We start from the raw sequence: 17,931 nt of genomic DNA on the forward strand, positions 1-17,931 counted from the left end.
ACTTGGCACGCTTATTTGTATAACGTTATTCTTGTTTATAAAACCCAATAAAAAAGAAGAAAGAAAAGGAATAAGCTGAAAAGTCCCCAGGTCCAAAACGCCAAGAAGGCTTCTCACCAGCAGGTGGCAGCAGAGCTAGGGCAACCAAACCCCTTAAAGACTCAGAAGGGTTTCATCAATGAACCTTGGGGTAAGGGATATTCCTTTACCGAAAGGAGAGAGGCGTTGAGTCCAACCCCACCGCCACGGCCTCACAGTCTCTGACCCTGGAACTTTGACCCTACGCATGTCCTGATTGCAGCAACAGCATTTTGCACATGCTCTGGGGAACCCTTTTTTCCATACCTGAAACTGGGTGGCAAAAATGTGTCCCAGCAAGGCCCTGGCATGCTAGGGGTGTACCTGAAGCAGGGGTGGAAGATGTTTTGGGACCGGGTGTCCACAAAGGGTGCCTCCTCCTCCTGACCGCTACAGATTACAATGGTGCTCAGAGTGGGTTAGACAAATCCCTGAAGGGATAGAGCTATCGGTGGCTAATAAATAAGCATGGTGCCTATGTAGAACCTCCAGGGTCAGAGGCAGTCTACATCTGAGCACTCGGATTCTGGGAAAGGAACAACAGGGGAGGGCTGTGCCCGTGGGGCTTCTCTCCTAGATTCTCATTGGGTACTGGATGCCAAGAATTGGAAGGGACTCAGGGGATCATCCAGACTGACCCAAAGTGGTCAACTGTCAGGGATGCTTTAGTTGTGATTCCTGCACTGCAGGGGGTTGGACCAGATGACCCTTGGGTGTCCCTTTCAACTCTACAGTTTTATAAACCCCCCAGTCAATATATACACCTCCTCCTGTTCTCGTTCTCATTCTCTCTCTCTCTCTCTCTCTCTCTCTCTCTCTCTCTCATACACTTCTGCCCGCTGCAATCTATTTATTTATTTCCTATTTATTTATTACTGAGATAGATGAACCAATGGTCCAAGTGTGCAAAAGGCAGCTTACTTTGCTCACTTCTTTATCAAAATATTGAGGACTAGAACCTTACTTTAGTGGGAGGCTGTACAGCAGTGGAGCTTTGCATCTGGAAGGTCCCAGATTCAATCCCCGGCATGTCACCATTCCTCCAACCATCCTGGCTGCCTGCTTCTGGACAAACTCTGGTTTAGCAATCTCCTCCTTAAAATGTGGTGCGCAGAACAGGACTCAGTCCACCCCTAAAAACCTGACTAGGGAACCCGCTGTACTCTCTCCTGTTCCCTTGCAACACTTCCTTCTCCTTTGGCTGTTCTGCCCCACTCTGTGCTTAGGCCTCACTTTTGCCCAGAGAAGATTGAAACAGGATCGAGGGGGCCTCACCTCAAAGCGATTTAATGAAATGTGCCACTTAGGAATCCATGATCACATTTCTAAAATGCTTCACTGTTGTTGCTGTTTTTTTTTTATAAAAAAAACAATCTATGCTAGTAGAAATCTAGCACCCAAGGCTGGGAGCATCCCCCTGAGGAGCTAGCTTTTTTCTTGCAGGGACATATGGCAGGTAGGGGTGTGTGTGTGTGGCAATGGTACATCCATTTGTCCAACTTGTCCTGCTTGCTTGTGCAGAACCAGCCTCAGAGCTTATGTTTTTGGTATATCGAAATCATTTATAAATCCATATATGTAGATTGCTAATGACCAGGACAGATAACAGCAATTGCATGGCCCTTAATTCTCACTTATCCTGCAGAAGGATTTCAGCTGGATTCTGCTCGTACTTCCTGGATCAGGCCCATGGCCCATCTAGTCCAGCACCCTGTTCCCTCAACGGCCAACTAGATGCCTCTCTTGTGAAACCCGTAAGCAGGATCCAAGCACGAGAGCTCTCTTCCCCTTCTGCGATTTCCAGCAACTGGGATTCAGACGCATCGCTGCCTCCAAATGTGGAGGGCAAAGGGCAGCCTTATCCCCCCCCATCTAATCCCCTTTTAAAGCCATCCCAGTTGGTAGCCCTCATTGCCTCCAGTAGAAGGAAGTTCCATAGTTTAACACAGCAAGCACATGGAAAAGAACTTTCTTTAATCCTTCCTGAATCTTCCAGCACTCAGCTTTATTGGATACCCATGAGTTCGAGTGTTGCACGAGTTAAAGTACTAGGATAAAAATAGAGGGCTCCCCTTACAGACCCTGCAGCCCACCCCATAACTGAAGTGTTGATTCCCAGTTTCCTTACTTAGTCCAGTCCTTTTCTGTTTCCACTTGAGGCAGATCACTTTGCAAGATGGGGCATCAGGGGCATATCACGGGGTGGGCCAGTGCCATCAAGAAGCGCCTCGGCACATCCTGCTAGGAAGTCTGTCTGTCTGTCTGTCTGTCTGTCTGTATCTATCTATCTATCTATCTATCCATCTATCTATCTATCATCTATGTATCTGAAATTGTATGGCATCCATGCTCAGAAGCAGGTACAAGCACCAGTACAGTGGTACCTTGGTTCTCAAACTTAATCCATTCCGGAAGTCCGTTCCAAAACCAAAGCATTCCAAAACCAAGGTGCGCTTTCCCATAGAAAGTAATGCAAACAGATTCATCCATTCCAGACTTCTAAAAACAACCCCCAAAACAGCAATTTAACATGAATTTTACTATCAACGAGACTGTTGATCCATAAAATGAAAGCAATAAACAATGCACTGCAGTCACGCAATCAATCAATCAATCAATCAATCGATCAGTAGCTGAACTGGGTTCCACACAGTCACAGAAACAAAAGAAAAAAGAGCTGCAAAAACGCAAAATAAACAGCAAAAACAGACAGACCTCAGCGTAACACTCAAAACAGAAGTTTGGCACTCAAATCGGAAGCGTAACACTCAAAACGGAGTGCGTTCGGCTTCCGGAAAAAGTTCGCAAACTGGAACACTTACTTCCGGATTTGCAGTGTTTGGGTTCCAAGTTGTTCGAGTACCAAGGCATTTGAGAACCAAGGTAACACTGTATCTGGACAGCTACCATGAGGAGGAAGCAAGAGGCTGACCTACAGGGACCTTTAGGGGTCATCCAGCAAGGCATTCAGTATATAGACCTTGCTCCAGTTTGTTTGTTTTTCAAATGGTTAGATCCGTTCCAGGCAGAAAGAGGAACAATCTCCGTCTTGCCTCTTTCACATGAGTCTTTATGACCACCTCGGCCTCATGCCTCCGCCCTGACTCATCCTGACCCTTGCTTTTGTTCCTTATTGAAGAAGCAGTGTGATTATATTGTAAATTTGATCTCTGGGTGTGTGGAAGCCTCTTTGGCCCCAAACGACAACACCCTAGTCCTCAGGAGGTATTGGAAAACTCCCTTACCAGGTGACACGTTGAACGCTAAGAAGTCAGGCAAAACTGGGTGGTTCCCTAGACCAGATGACTGGGAGGTCGCTTGCTCATGATGGGGTTACACTTCCTCTGAAGGATCAGGTTCGTGGCTTGGGGGTCCTCCTGGGTCCTTTGCTGTCGCTCGAGGCTCAGTTGACCTCAGTGGCCCGGAGTGCCTTCCATCGGCTTTGGCTGGTGGCCCAGCTACGCCCCAATCTGGACAGGGATAGCCTAACTACTGTTGTCTATGCTCTGGTCACCTCAGGGTTAGATTACTGCAATTACGTAGGGCTGCCTGTGAAGGTGGTCCGGAAACTTCAGCTGGTTCAGGATTCAGTGGCCAGGTTGCTCACTGGAGCAAGACGGTTTGAGCATATTACTCCGATTCTGGTCCGACTGCACTGGCTACCAATTAGTTTCCGGGCCCAATTCAAAGTGCTGGTTGTGACCCACAAAAGCTTTAAACAGCTCAGGACCGCAATACCTCAAGGACCGCCTCTTTCCATATGAACCTTCCCGGACCCTGAGATCATCTTCTGAGGCCCTCCTTCCTGTGTCTCCTCCTCGAGAGGTCCGGAGGGTGGCAACATGAGAACGGGGCCTTCTCTGCAGTGGCTCCCCATCTGTGGAATCCTCTCCGCAGGGAAGATCGCCTGGCGCCTTCATTACACACTTTTGGCGCCAGGCAAAAACGTTCCTTTTTAACCAGGCCTTTAGTTGATCCGATTTACATCCTAGGCTCTTTTAAAATGTAGCTCTTTTTGTGGGGGGGGGGGTGTTCTTGGGTTGTTGTTTTTATTCTGATTATATGTGTTGCGATCTTTTCTGTGAACTACCCTGAGACCTCTGGGTATAGGGCAATATATAAACTCAATCCATCCATCCATCCATCCATCCATCCATCCATCCATCCATCCATCAAAACAGCTGTGTTGCTTAATTCACCCCCAACCCTTCAGGATCTGCGGCTTCCTATTTGTTCCCCTTGGACCGGCCAGACCCATAGGCCCCATGAGGCTTCTGCCTGAGTTGGAGATGCTGGGCGGCAGCATCCTTCTGCCTGCTGCTCTCGATCCCTGCGCTACCTTGCTGCTCACAGCTACGCTGGAGGATGCTGCAGGATGGCACTGTAAATATTTAAATCCATAAAGGCAAGGGGACATAGCTCAGTGGTAGAACACCTGCTTGGCATGCAGAAGGTCCCGGGTTCAAAACCAATGATCTCCAGGTAGGGCTGAGAGAGACTCCCTGGCTGAAACCTTGGGAGAGCTGCTGCCAGTTAGTGTAGCAGACAATGGGAGATAATCCTTGCCTGAAACCCTGCAGCCAGCCACTGTAGGCCAGGGGTTGGCAAAAAATTTTTTAGCCGTGGGCCAGTCCACTGTCCCTCAGACCTTGTGGCAGGCCAGAGAAGCAGCGCGGGGGGGGGGGGGCTGGAAGAAGAGGCGAGGGGGTCCTCCCCACCCCAGCCACACTGCGCTTACCTTCCCAGGGGCTGCGGCTGCCACCACTGCCGCTGCCACCACCGCCACTGCTTCTCGTGGGTAGGCAGAGTGAGCTCGTCCGCTCTGCTCTCTGGCCCACAGGAGCACCAGGCAGCGGAGGGAAGATGAGCGGCGTGAAAGGGTTGGCTCCGGAGAGGGGCTGCTTAAAATGGCGCTCACCCAGCCCCCTTCCTCCTCTAGGCAGGGCAGGGAGAAGCCAGGAGGAGGGAGGGAGGAGGCGCCAACACGGTGTGTGTGAGGGATGGGGGGGGGAATGGAATGGCGCAGGGGGGGAAATAGTGCAGCCCAAATGAACAGAATCCCCACGCCGATCAACAGACAGCCTGCGGGCCGGATCCTGGAGGCAATTGGGCCTGATCCGGCCCCTGAGCCTTAGTCTGCTGACCCCTGCTGTAGACAGTACAGGTACGGAGATTACTCTGAATCTCGTGACTTCCCCCCACCCCCTCCATGGGTAATATTTACACCTGCATATCAGTTCGTTATTATCCATAGTTTTTGTTACTTCACAAGCGTGGTTAAAATCCTGCTAATGTTTTCATCTGTTTACAATCGTCTCGTAGATATATTATCAATTTTCCCCATTCTTTTTTAATGTGCTTGTCCTCTTGGTTTCCAGTTAATTTTGCCATTTTGGCATAGTCCATCAACTTGGTTTGCCATTCTTCCCTCAGAGCTTACGTTTTTAAGGGTTCATCAAGAGCGAGAGGAAACCAGCTTTACAAGCAATGCACCATGCAACCAGTAAGCTGATGGCGTGTTGCTGAATCATCCCTGCTCAAGAAGACACTATTTTTAGCCCACAGGCTGAACCCAGAAAATATTTTGGCCTGTGTAAAGGTTATGGGGCTGCAACCGACCACATCAGTTTCCTAAAGGGTGTTTGTGTGAAGAGCTTTTAGCCGTTTCCAGAAGTGGGAATGTGCGCTTTGCACCAGTGTGCAAATCGACAGGCAGGGCCTCTAATCCTCTCTGCTCCCATTTGTGATTATCTCAGCCGCCGGCGATACGGAGCTGGCAGAGGATAGAGTGTTTATCACTGCTGGCGCGGACATGACGCAGCTCAGCCAAGAACATGCCAAACCAGAATGCCTTTGCGCTAGAAGCTTTTTTATTACGGTCCCTGGGTCAGCTGGCAAAGCGCAGCAACACATCAGATTGTCAAGTCAAGCTGGAGTTGGCACGGGAACGGGGGTGGGCGCACTCTTTGGCCCCAGCGAACCCAGCGAACCCAGAGCCCACCGGGAGCCAGGCACTCACAGAGGGAGGGGGACAAGTTGGCATGCTCCTCAGAGCTTTGATGGGCTGAGCAAGATCCCGTGGGCTGCTGGCTGCTTGGTAGGGAGGGCAGTTTCGGGGAATGGGCCAGTGTCTGTCTATGATGGCTGCAGATGATGACAGCTTAGTCCTGTCTGTATACCTTCCCCAGACACTCAACCTTCCTATCTAAGCTGCGATGCACTTGCTATAGAATGATGAAAGGGATGAAAGGACTGTTGGAGATGATAGGGTTAATGCTTCTCTAAAACATATGGTTTTTTCATTGAAAGATTTTTGGCAGAATGTAACTGAAACCATCAACAGAACTGTACGGAACAACCTTACATTTACAGAGCAAAATATCCTCTTGAATCTTGGAACCTTACGAAAGGACAACACGAGTGGTCTCTCCATGCCCTTACCACAGCAAAAAGACTGATGATGATGAATTGGGAAAATAAAAATGCGGCTCCCTTCTACAATCGGATTGAAGACATATATAAACTTGCAACATATGAACAACTTGCATATAAACGCAGACTTGCCATGGACAAATCCAATGATATTTGGAATCCATTCTTACAAATACTGTAATAGGTTAAGACAGGGGTCAGCAAACTTTTCCAGCAGGGGGCCGGTCCACTGTGCCTCAGACCTTGTGGGGGGCTGGACTATGTTTTGAAAAAAATATGAACGAATTCCTATGCCCCACAAATAACCCAGAGGTGCATTTTTAATAAAAGCACACATTCTACTCATGTAAAAATATGCTGATTCCCGGACCATTCGCGGGCCGGATTTAGAAGGCGATTGGGCCGCATCCGGCCCCCGGGCCTTAGTTTGGGGACCCCTGGGTTAAGATCTGGTGAAGTACAGTAACAACTTTGTAAAGTTTGGGGTTCCCCCCCTTTATTTTCCCTTCTACACGGGTTCTGTTTCTCTTTTTCTTTTTCTCCTTTTTATTTACGTCTCACCATGTTTAGTGCACATATAATTATGTGCTTTTCAAACTTTCAATAAAGATGTGAAAGAAAGAAAGAAAGAAAGAAAGAAAGAAAGAAAGAAAGAAAGAAAGAAAGAAAGAAAGGGATAAAAGGACAGGGGTAAAGTCGTAGAACCAAAAGATTGTAGAGTCAGAAAGACCTCCAAGGGTCATCTGGTCCAACCCCCTGCAATGCAGGAATCCTTGACAGATGGCCATTCAACCTCTCCTTAAAAGCCTCCAAGGAGCATCCTAGCGCCCCTATTTTCCAGAGATAGTCCTGGTTTTACAAAAGCCATTCCGGTTTCTCATTCAATCCTGGAATGTCCTGCTTTTCCTTCGGACATCATCGGAGAAATCTTGGAGGGTATGAGACCCTCAAGCCATCGGCAGCCCTGAAAACGAAGTTCTTAAGTGTTCTATTGTATTTTAAGACATGTTGGCTAGCAGTGGTTTTGCTGGGTTGGATCAGAGCAGAGCTCCTCAAAATAATCGCGCAGCTAAATTTATGACCACTGATTCCAATGAGTCTAGTAGATCTGTAGCTTCCGGGTAGGCGTGAATCCTCATTTCGCAGCTCTCCTTGGTGAAATCGCAGGATCCCCCTCGCAGGTCCCAGCTCCTGCGGCCTTGACTTTAGCCAGGGGATTGCCAGTAAAGGCAACTCAGCAGAATCCCATAATCTCCCCGCTAAGAAGGGCAGGCTCAGAGGCTTAAGACTGCCTCTGTTTCAAGGGCGGTCTGGGTCACTAGTGGTGGAAATTTACTACTTTCTCTGCCCAGGGGTTGGCCGGATTCATGCCCGTTGCTCCTCTTGGGGCCTCATTAACAGCTGAGCTCTTTGCCAGCTAGCTGGAGGAACAAAAGACCCTTTTCTTGCACTCCCTGAGGTCCAAACATGGCCAGGAGAGGGAAGGGAAACTTGGGCAGACCTGCGAAAGAAATCCGGTTCAGTTCAACCCACCCGATTTGCGCTCCCTGAAACAAAAGCAAAATTCAATCTGCAATCTGCACTTCTCCGAACTTGGCAATACATCTCTCCAGTACAAAAGCACATGCAGTAGAGTTTAGTGTACATTAAAGTGTCTTAAAGGTAAAGGAACCCCTGACCATTAGGTCCAGTCGTGGATGACTCTGGGGTTGCGGTGCTCATCTCGCTTTATTGGCCGAAGGAGCCGGCGTACAGCTTCCGGGTCATGTGGCCAGCATGACTAAGCAGCTTCTGGCGAACCAGAGCAGCGCACAGAAACGCCGTTTACCTTCCCGCCGGAGTGGTACCTATTTATCTACTTGCACTTGACATGCTTTCAAACTGCTAGGTGGGCAGGAGCAGGGACCGAACAACGGGAGCTCACCCCGTCGCGGGGATTCGAACCGCCGACCTTCTGATCAGCAAGCCCTAGGCTCTGTGGTTTAACCCACAGCGCCACCCACGTCCCCTATTGCCTTATAACAGTGCAAATAGCATGCAAGAATGCATATATAGTGGAGGAAATTACTGCTAGGCAAAAATGGGAATATCAGGCGAAACTGTGCACGTCCTGTGGAAATTCTTTCACAAAAATACTGGTGAATTTTCATGAGGACATTAAACACACACACAACGCAAACTAACATGAAAAGATGGACAATTGGAAATATGAGCAGCCAGAAAGATCAGCCAGCCTCTTGTTGACAGGGCTGCGGAATTTGTTTTCGTCGCCCAGGCAAGTTAAATAAAGGGCTGTATAACTTTATTGCCGCAAATGTCCCGGCTGCTTTTATCATGTTGGCATGTTCTGGACCTGCTGTGGAAGAGAAGGATAAAGATCAAGCCAGCACCCTCGGGAGGCGTGATGGGACAGGGCTGGGCACCCATTTCACCCTTGTGTGAGGGGAGGGGGGGCGGAGGCTGTTTGCTTAGGGTCACACAATTCCTCAGAGGCACCTAGTCTGGCCCTGGCCATGCGCTGAGTCAGCCCATGAAAAAGCGCATGGCTGTACCAAACCAGGAAAGGTCATAGCAGGCCGGGCAAAGGTGGGGTCCATGGAGCCTGATTGCTAGCAACAGGCAAATCTGTCCATTTGGGGCTTCTTTCTGCTCCTTCCCACCCACCCCAATTTCATGGCTCAGGCCCAAGCTATCTGAAATACCGTATTATTATTATTATTATTATTATTATTATTATTATTATTAATATACTGCCCTATACCCAGAGGTCTCAAGGCAGTTCGCAGGAAAGATGACAGCATATATAATCAGACTGAAAACAACAACCCAATAACACACACACCTCCCAGGAAAGAGCCACATTTTAAAAGGGTATAGGATAGCAAACAGATCAGCCAAAGGCCTGGTTAAAAAGGAACGTTTTTGCCTGGTGCCTAAAGGTGTACAGTGAAGATGCCAGGCGAACTTCCCTGGGGAGAGCATTTGACAGATGGGGAGCCACTGCAGAGAAGGCCCTGTTCCTGTGCTGCCACCCTCTCGAGAAGGCGGCAAATGAAGGAGGGCCTCAGAAGATGATCTCAGGGTCCTGGTAGGACCCTTCATACAAACCTCCCCAGGCTCCGAAATCTTCAGGGAAACCCTTCTCTCGGTGCTGCCACCCTCGCAGGCACTATTGGTGGGTTCGCAGGGGAGGGCCTTCTTGGTGGTGGCTCCTCCCAGACAACTTTGGCATCCCCTCCTTAGAGGAGTTAAGACTGGCTTCCTGTCCTTTTGAAAGGGCTGGTGGCACACTGTAAACATTTGAAAAAGTTAGCAGGTTCGATACAGAACTTGTAATTGAAAACGACAAAGGAAAAAATTGAAGTGTAATAATTTAGATAAATGTAATTAGATGCAGTATAAAAGGAAAATAAATTTTGTTCTGCTTGACTTTTTCCCTGAGCCTCTCTAGAAATACTTCCAGATCTTGTTGATATTAGAGTGTATTAGATGTATATAAAGAGATAATAGAATGAGTTGAAGTACACTCAGAGGAACGATTGGATTATACGGTTGGGTCTAATAGGAAGTCCAATTAGGTTTACTTTTATTATTTTAATGTTTTTTTTTTAAATCTTCTTTTTGACTGTTCACTTTTTTCTTTCGCTTTTTTCTGTTAACTTTTGTTTCGTTTCAGTTTCGTTTCAGTTTTGTATTGTTTCTGCCCAATATTGGGTGGTAGGAGTTTAATGTAGTAGTTTTCATTTTTATCTATTCACTTTTCCCAACGATTTGTAAAAACATCTAAGAGGGGGGAAATGTTTAGAAGAAATGCAGAATGTATACTACTAAATGACTGTTTAGTTTTAGAAGATGACTGAATAATAAAATTTTGTTGCAAAAAAAGAAGAAAAAACCCCAAATGCTTCCAGATCGAAGTATTTGTGTGTGTGTGTGTGTGTGTTCATTAAATAACCAGGAGCCAAGGCAGAGCTGGAAGACGGCCGAGCTTGCAAGGCACGTGAGAGAGGAAGGAGCTAAGTCTCCTTTATCAGGGCGATTTATCAAAATTGCTCTTAAATGGCGGGGCAGAGATGGATGAATTAAATAGCTGCAGATACTCACCACTCTGCTAGAGCCATAAACCGGGTCTAAGCATCGCAGGTTCATCAGGTTTAAGCCTATGTACACATTAGAGGCTTAAAGCGCAGCGAAGTCATCCTGTGGCCTTGGCTGCATTTCAAGCAGCAATAGCATGTCTCAGTACATAGCCGAGAAGGGACAAGGAGGTCTTTGCACACTTAAGGACTCTATACGGGCTCTTGGATACCCCATAAGGGAAAAGGAGCAGTTTTTTCTTATAACAACTTTGAATGTGGCTTATGTTTGCAAATCAGACGGAAGCTGGTTTCGGGGGGAAATGCATCAAACCCATAGCTGTCATCTTTTCCCTTTTTTAAGGGAAATTCCCTTATTCTGAATAGGATTCCTCGCAAGAAAAGGGAAAACTTGACAGCTATGATCAAACCCCTGTGTTTCTCAAGAAACTACAGGATATCGATCAAGAACAGGTGGCCCATCTTTGCAGATGAAGTCACGCAGCAATGGGGCAGGGGCCCTGGAGTGCAGAAAGATGGCCATGACCATCCAGCACCCCCCCCAATGCTTCCTGACCCAGTGACCCTCCCTGTTGGGAGTGGGGAGGGCTCGGCAACCACTTGGCACAAAGAAACACACATCTTGCCTTTCCGAAACCCCGGCTCATTTCATTGGGTGTGCCGCCCGGAGGTTGCAGAGTGCAAACGTCTGTCCCAGAGTGGAGGATCTATAGGGAAGTTGAGTCACAGCGGAGAGAGAAGATGCTCAGAGCATCCCATTCGGGGGAAGAGGCTGGTTCAGGAAATGTGGGGGGCGAAGGGAGGGAGCCAGGAGGGACAGGCTGTTCTGAACTCCCTGTCCAAAGTCCTCCGTCCTGCAAGCAGCGCTGGTCTGTTCTCCGATTAGGAAAGAGGGCTGGCTTAAGCTGTTCCTCTTTACTGCCCACCCCTGGAGCGTAAGAACATAAGAGCCCTTGTGGATCAGGACGGTGGTTCATCCGAGCCAGAATCCTGTTCCCATAGGGGCCAAGCAGATGCCCCCAAGAGGAGTCAGCCAGCAGGATTCGAACACAAGACCAACTCTCCCCTCCTGCGGTTTCCAGCAACTGGCATTCAGAAGCATGGCTACCTCCGTGAGGGCAGATCCGAGCCATCCTGGCTGGTAGCCCTCCACAGCCCTCTCCTGCTTGGATTTGTCTAATCCTCTTTTAAAGCCATCTGAGTTGGTGGTCATCACTTCTTCCTGTGGCAGGGAGTTCCGCAGTTTAACTAACCACTGCATGAAGGACTTTTCTGAATCTTCCAACACTCAAGTGTCGCTCGATCCAGAGTAGAGTCACCCTCCTCCTTGGATTTGTCTAATATTTTAAAGCCATCCAAGTTGGTGGCCAGGGAAAAGGGGTGATTAGAAAGGTTAGAGTGAATAAATACTGTCATGATTTTATTAATGAAACAAATGTACGTTGTTTCCTTGCACAGTTTAACACTGGGCTTTATTTTAACTGTCCTGAATCCTCTGGCATTCACCTTCATTATTGGATGTGCATAAGTTCCAGCGTTATGTGAGAAGAAAAGTTTTCTGCCTGCCTGCAGACAAAATTATCCGAGCATGCTGAAATGGCAAGATTAACGGGGAAAGTTAGGAATCATGATGACCAATAATTTAACACAGAATGGGATAAATACAGACAATACCTAAAACATCATTGTAAACATCTGAAATCTTTGGCAGGCCTTGAATGACTCCTGCAATGTGACATAACTTATGGATGTATTAGATAAAAATGAACTAAATGTTATTCAAATATGCAGTTAATACAGAATTGTAGAGGACCCACGTTCAGGTGAAGGGCAGTCTCAATACTTTAGTATATAATTTTATTTCATTTTCAACATTCTAAGTATTCTTTTCTTCTTATGTTGGAGAAGGAAAATTGTGATGCATACCAAAAAAATCAATAAAGATTAAATGCAAAAGAAAGAGAGAGAGAGAGAGAAGAAAAGTTTTTCTCTGCTTGCTTCCTCCACACTTTGCATGCAGGAATGATAGATAATAATAATAATAATAATAATAATAATAATAATAATATATTTATTTATTTATACCCCATTCATCTGGCTGGGTTTCCCAGATCTGCGGTAACATGACAAACAGCTTTTGAAACGCAGAAACGTTTGGAACGCAGAAGCTTTTGAAATGCAGAAACAAGTACGCAGACACTGGCTGGCTAAAATGCCTTATCGCATCTCCAAGGAATAAAATGGAAATGGAAACTAATAGCGACAAAAATCCTCCTCCTTCTTTAAGGAGACTTTCCTGCAAGATGCAGCCTCGTGTGGTAGGCCTCTTTGGGTTACTGAATAGGCCTACCCTCCCTGCGCAGAAGGCTCTCCCGTGTTGTTTTTCAGCATTCAAAGGGAAGTGAGCGATAGCCTTCACCTTGGCTGTACTGTGCTCCAGCCTCTCAATTTCTCTCTCGAGGGCAATGGGTTGTGTGTCTGGATCCTGCGCCTCCTGCAACTTACACAGCTATCAGGTTTATTCCCAGTCATAAACCGTCAAGCGCAGGAGGAGAGATGGGCTCAGAGCAGACTGGAGCCCTCTTGCCACAATACCTTTATTTACCTTGGACTTTGGGCGATCACTCCTGGTGTGAGCGCAGGTCAACCCCCTTGCGGAGTGTTTTCGTACAATCTCCGGCATTTCACACAATCCCCAACCCTATTAACCTTGAAAAGAGGCTTGAAAAGAGGACTGGGCATTTAAATCTTCAAAGCACATGGCTTCTCCCAAAGATTCCTGGGAGCTGCAGCTTGTACCTCGCAGCACTACAATTCCCAGCACCAATAACAAACTACAGTTCCCAGGGCAGAGGGGGTCGGTGTGCTTTAAATGTGCATGCAGCCCAGATGCTGATGTTTCAACTGGAAGCTTTAGGGGAGGAAGTTTCCATCCTGGCAAAAACACGGGCAAGGGGGAGGATGGATTGTAGCCCTCCTTGCCCATGGCGGGCCATGAATGCCCTCTGGGCTACAGCTTCCTATTTATGGCTCCAAGTGGGTCACTGTGACATTTCACACAGCGCCCAGACTTTGCGTATAGAATAAAAACGGGTTAAACATTAAATCCCACGGAAGGTCCCCTCCCAGGTCAGCTGAGTGGAATGACAGGAGGTCATGCGGCATGGCCACCAAAGCTTGCAGAGGGCTCATCCACGTGGCAGGCTGCCAGGTCAGGTTGGCTTCGGGTCACACAGAGGCAATAAAGCGTACACACAGGACCAGATCTGCTCTTGCCTCCGCCGACTTCCTCCCTATGCGACCCAGAGTAGACCCAATGAGATCGAAGGGCCTAAATTAGCCATGCCAGTTTACTTCAGCGGGTCAACTCTTGAGTAGGACAAGCCCTGGCTACAACCCATGGGAGCAGACTCAGGGAACCCGATGTTCCGCTCAGCTCAGCGTTGCCGAAACCGACGGGCAACAGCTTTCTGGGGTTTCAGGTGGGGGATATTCCCGGCCGTACCTGGAAATGCTAACAGGAACCGACCTTGGGAGCTTTCTCCTGCGAAGCTCTGCCACTTTGCTATGGTCCTTCCTTTCCCAATGCAGCAAGTTTCTAGTCCTCATTGAGTAAAAGGCTGGTGTTTTTTTTTATAAATAGGAGCATAGGAAGTTGGCTCGCCAGGCCATCAGTTAACCGCTGTATTTGCTGTACAATCCACAGGGTTTGGCCTTTGCAGACTGGCAGAGGCCTTAGCAGGGACTGAACCCTGGATCTTGGGCATGCAGAGCAGATGCTCTACCCTTGAGCTAAGGCCGTTCCCCTAAAAACAGATATTCTAGTCCTCCTGATTCTGAATCCCACTGGAGACTTCTGCTTTGTGTTTGAAGGAGTGTGAGCAGCTGGGGGAAGCGACCTAACTACGTTTGGACAAATATGTCCACCAGAATATGCAATTTGGCTAGGACGCATGGCTTATCAGCAATCGATGTTCTGCAAACATGACCCCACCTCATGGAGATGTCTGATGAAGCTCATTGGGAGCAGAGATCGGTCTGTGGTTTACTCTCCTGGGCAGACCAGACGGTCTAGTTAGTACCAAAAACGGGGGAAACCCCTCACATGCCTATTTGAGATTTAGCTCTGTAGAGTTGACCTGTGTTTCAGTCTACAGACCTTTTCTCCACCTCCACAGCAGGGAGATGAGTTCCAGCTGGGGCCTTTTGCATTGCTGTTTCCAAAACAACGGCATCCTGATCTCGAGCATCCCTTCCCTGAACTGCAATGTGAAGACTCCCCAGCCCTCAAAAGGACTGTTTCTTGACACCCTGTTGCAATGGGGTGGGGGGGGAGGAAGCAGGTTCCCTGCCCCACCAGCTAATTTCTCTCGCGTTTCTGCCACCTGTGTTGAGGGAGCGCAGAAACGTCTTCTACATCTTCAAATATGAGGGTTGTTGTTGTTTAGTTGTTTAGTCGTGTCCGACTCTTCGTGACCCCATGGACCAGAGCATGCCAGGCACTCCTGTCTTCCACTGCCTCCCACAGTTTGGTCAGACTCTTGTTGGTAGCTTTGAGAACACTGTCCAACCATCTTGTCCTCTGTCGTCCCCTTCTCCTTGTGCCCTCCATCTTTCCCAACATCAGGGTCTTTTCCAGGGAGTCTTCTCTTCTCATGAGGTGGCCAAAGTATTGGAGCCTCAGCTTCAGGATCTGTCCTTCCAGGGAGCACTCAAGGGTGATTTCCTTCAGAATGGATAGGTTTGATCTTCTTGCAGTCCCAAATACAGGTAAGCTTTTGTTATAAGAATTTTAAGATCCTTACAAATCCTGTCTTAAGGGCACATTCAAGATATGAACAGGGTGTGAGGCTGTGACCTGTGGCCTAGATTCAGGAATTAAGTAGTTACAATAACAAAAGGCTACTAACATGACTTTGGCCAAACTGCGAGAGGCAGTGAAGGATAGGCGTGCCTGGCGTGCTCTGGTCCATGGGTTTACGAAGAGTCGGACACAACTGAACGACTGAACAACAACAACAAATAACAAAAGAGTGGCCAAAACCCAGATAAGGCAATCAGGTAGCTTGCCAGACAGGAGATAAACAATGCAATTAGATTTCTGTTGTAGACTGCCTTTTCTGTGATGTAGGTACGATGTTTCTGGGGGTGGTCTTGGTCTCCAGGGCGGGCAATTTAAAATGTCTATATAAGGGCTTGTGTGTGTGGCTCGTGGGAGCACCCTGTTGCAACAGTTAATAAAGACCAGGCTTACTAGCTGCTTTGCTTCTCAATATTCTCTGGTTGGCCTCTGTTATTTTCTCCTACCAATAGGGAACCCACTTAAGGACTCTATCTGGGCTCTTGGATACTCCATAAGGGAAAGGGGGCAATTTTTTCTTATAACACACACAAAACATTTTTCTTAAGACAAACCTATCCGAGCATGTGTTTTAATCTCTTGCTAGCTGTGTTAAATTAGCCTTCTAAAGCTTTTTAAGCACCTGTTTAGAACTGCCATTTATTTTTATTTTTTGTAAATCACTTATCAAGGATTTTGTTATGACTGAATGGTATTTAAATCCTGTGAAATGAAATAAAAGCAACGTTAAGCTAGGATAAAATCAAGGGGAGGAAACCTCACTGAAAACAGATGAAATTAAGGAATACAATATCCACACTAACCTTTGCTCTGTGCTTTTTAAAGTATGTGTATACTTTTTCTGGGAAAGCATGTGAAACAGAGCAAACATAAATCTGTGGAGAGTCCAACTGCTGTTTGCTGTGATTATTCAGCAGTAAAACATGGGTTTTTCTGGGGAAAATACTGGGATTAAAAAAACCCAAAACCAACCACCACTATGGAGCTTCAAATCCCAGACCTGTGCTTAGAAACACCAAATGAAGTGTGGATCCCTAAATGAGTGGCTCCCAAACTTTCAAACCACGGTTCCCTCAGTTGGTCCCATAAATTCACCCCCAGAACCCACGACCTCAACCTATAAAAAGCATAACAAAATAAAATAAAATAAAAAATTCCTTCCAGTAGGTGCTACTGGAAGGAATTTTTTTAAAAAAAATATTTTGTTTTGACTATGGCAGACCAACACGGCTGCCTACCTGTAACTGGAACTATAAAAAGCATGATTCACAACAGCAGTTTGCACAACCAGCTAAGGAAGATAATAACAAAAAAAAAAAAAATTCAAAACAGTAACAACTGCACATTCATTCAAAATCCCTTTTAAAAAACCATTTAGTTCAATTGCTTCAGCAAAATGGATGGGCTTGCTCCACCGATGCCAGCTTTTCAAAGTCTGATGGTCACTGACACCTCCAGTCCCCCCCCCCAAATATTGTCTCCCCGTGCCTCTTAGCACCCCCTTGGTAAGCCAAAAACCCGCACCCCCACGACGCTTTTCCCACTTTAGGAGCCACCAGACTGAAATTGTGTCCTAGATAGGCTTGTTGGGACACAGAAGTGTTTTTAAATGTGTCAGTTCCCTCTTTGGTAAACAGGAGAAGGACAGCCTTGCGGGAAGATGGGGTCCTGCTGTTGTACCAGGGCAAAAGTCCAGGAGCCGGGCAAGATGCCAGCACAAGGCCGCGAAATGCCAGCTCTCGAATGGATGCCAGGAGGGCTTCAAATGCATTTGGCTGTGGAGTTTGTTAGAAGTCAGCTTTGCTCCATCCAACCATTAATACAGATCTCCGGGAGGAGAAACAGCAGCAGAGGAGACTTTGCGTATGGGGGTGGGGGTGGGGAAGAATAGTTTTATGTTCCGAGAGGGTAGATAAACACCGCTAGTAGCTTATTATGATGATGATTTAGTGCGGGATCGAAGTCAGATGTAGAACTATTAAGAGAGTGGGTGGAAATAGCGCCAACCCACACAGGATTGTAACCCTTGTTTACAGTTCCAACTCAAGAGTGGGCCTCTTGGAATTAATTGTAGAACTGCAGAGCAGAAGGTTACGTGCCAAGTGTATAGGAACGTATTCAATGTTTTATTCTGTTTTTAATATTCTGTTGGGAGCCGCCCAGTGGCCGGGGAAACCCAGCCAGATGGGCAGGGTATAAATATTTTTTAATTATTATTATTATTATTATTATTATTATTATTATTATTATTATTATTATTATTATTATTATTATTATTATTATTATTTCTAGTCCAATTCAGGAATCACAGCTCAAGAATCCCTGACAGATGGCCCAACCTCCAGTGAATCATAGCATTGTAGCGTTGGAAGGGTCCTCTGAAGTTATCTAGTCTAACCCCCTGTGGTCCAGGAATGGAAGCTAACTTAGATCTGGTCATTTGGATCGATCTGCTCTGCATAG

The sequence above is a fragment of the Lacerta agilis genome, chromosome 8, assembly GCF_009819535.1.
Source record: "Lacerta agilis isolate rLacAgi1 chromosome 8, rLacAgi1.pri, whole genome shotgun sequence".
Classification (NCBI taxonomy): domain Eukaryota; kingdom Metazoa; phylum Chordata; class Lepidosauria; order Squamata; family Lacertidae; genus Lacerta; species Lacerta agilis.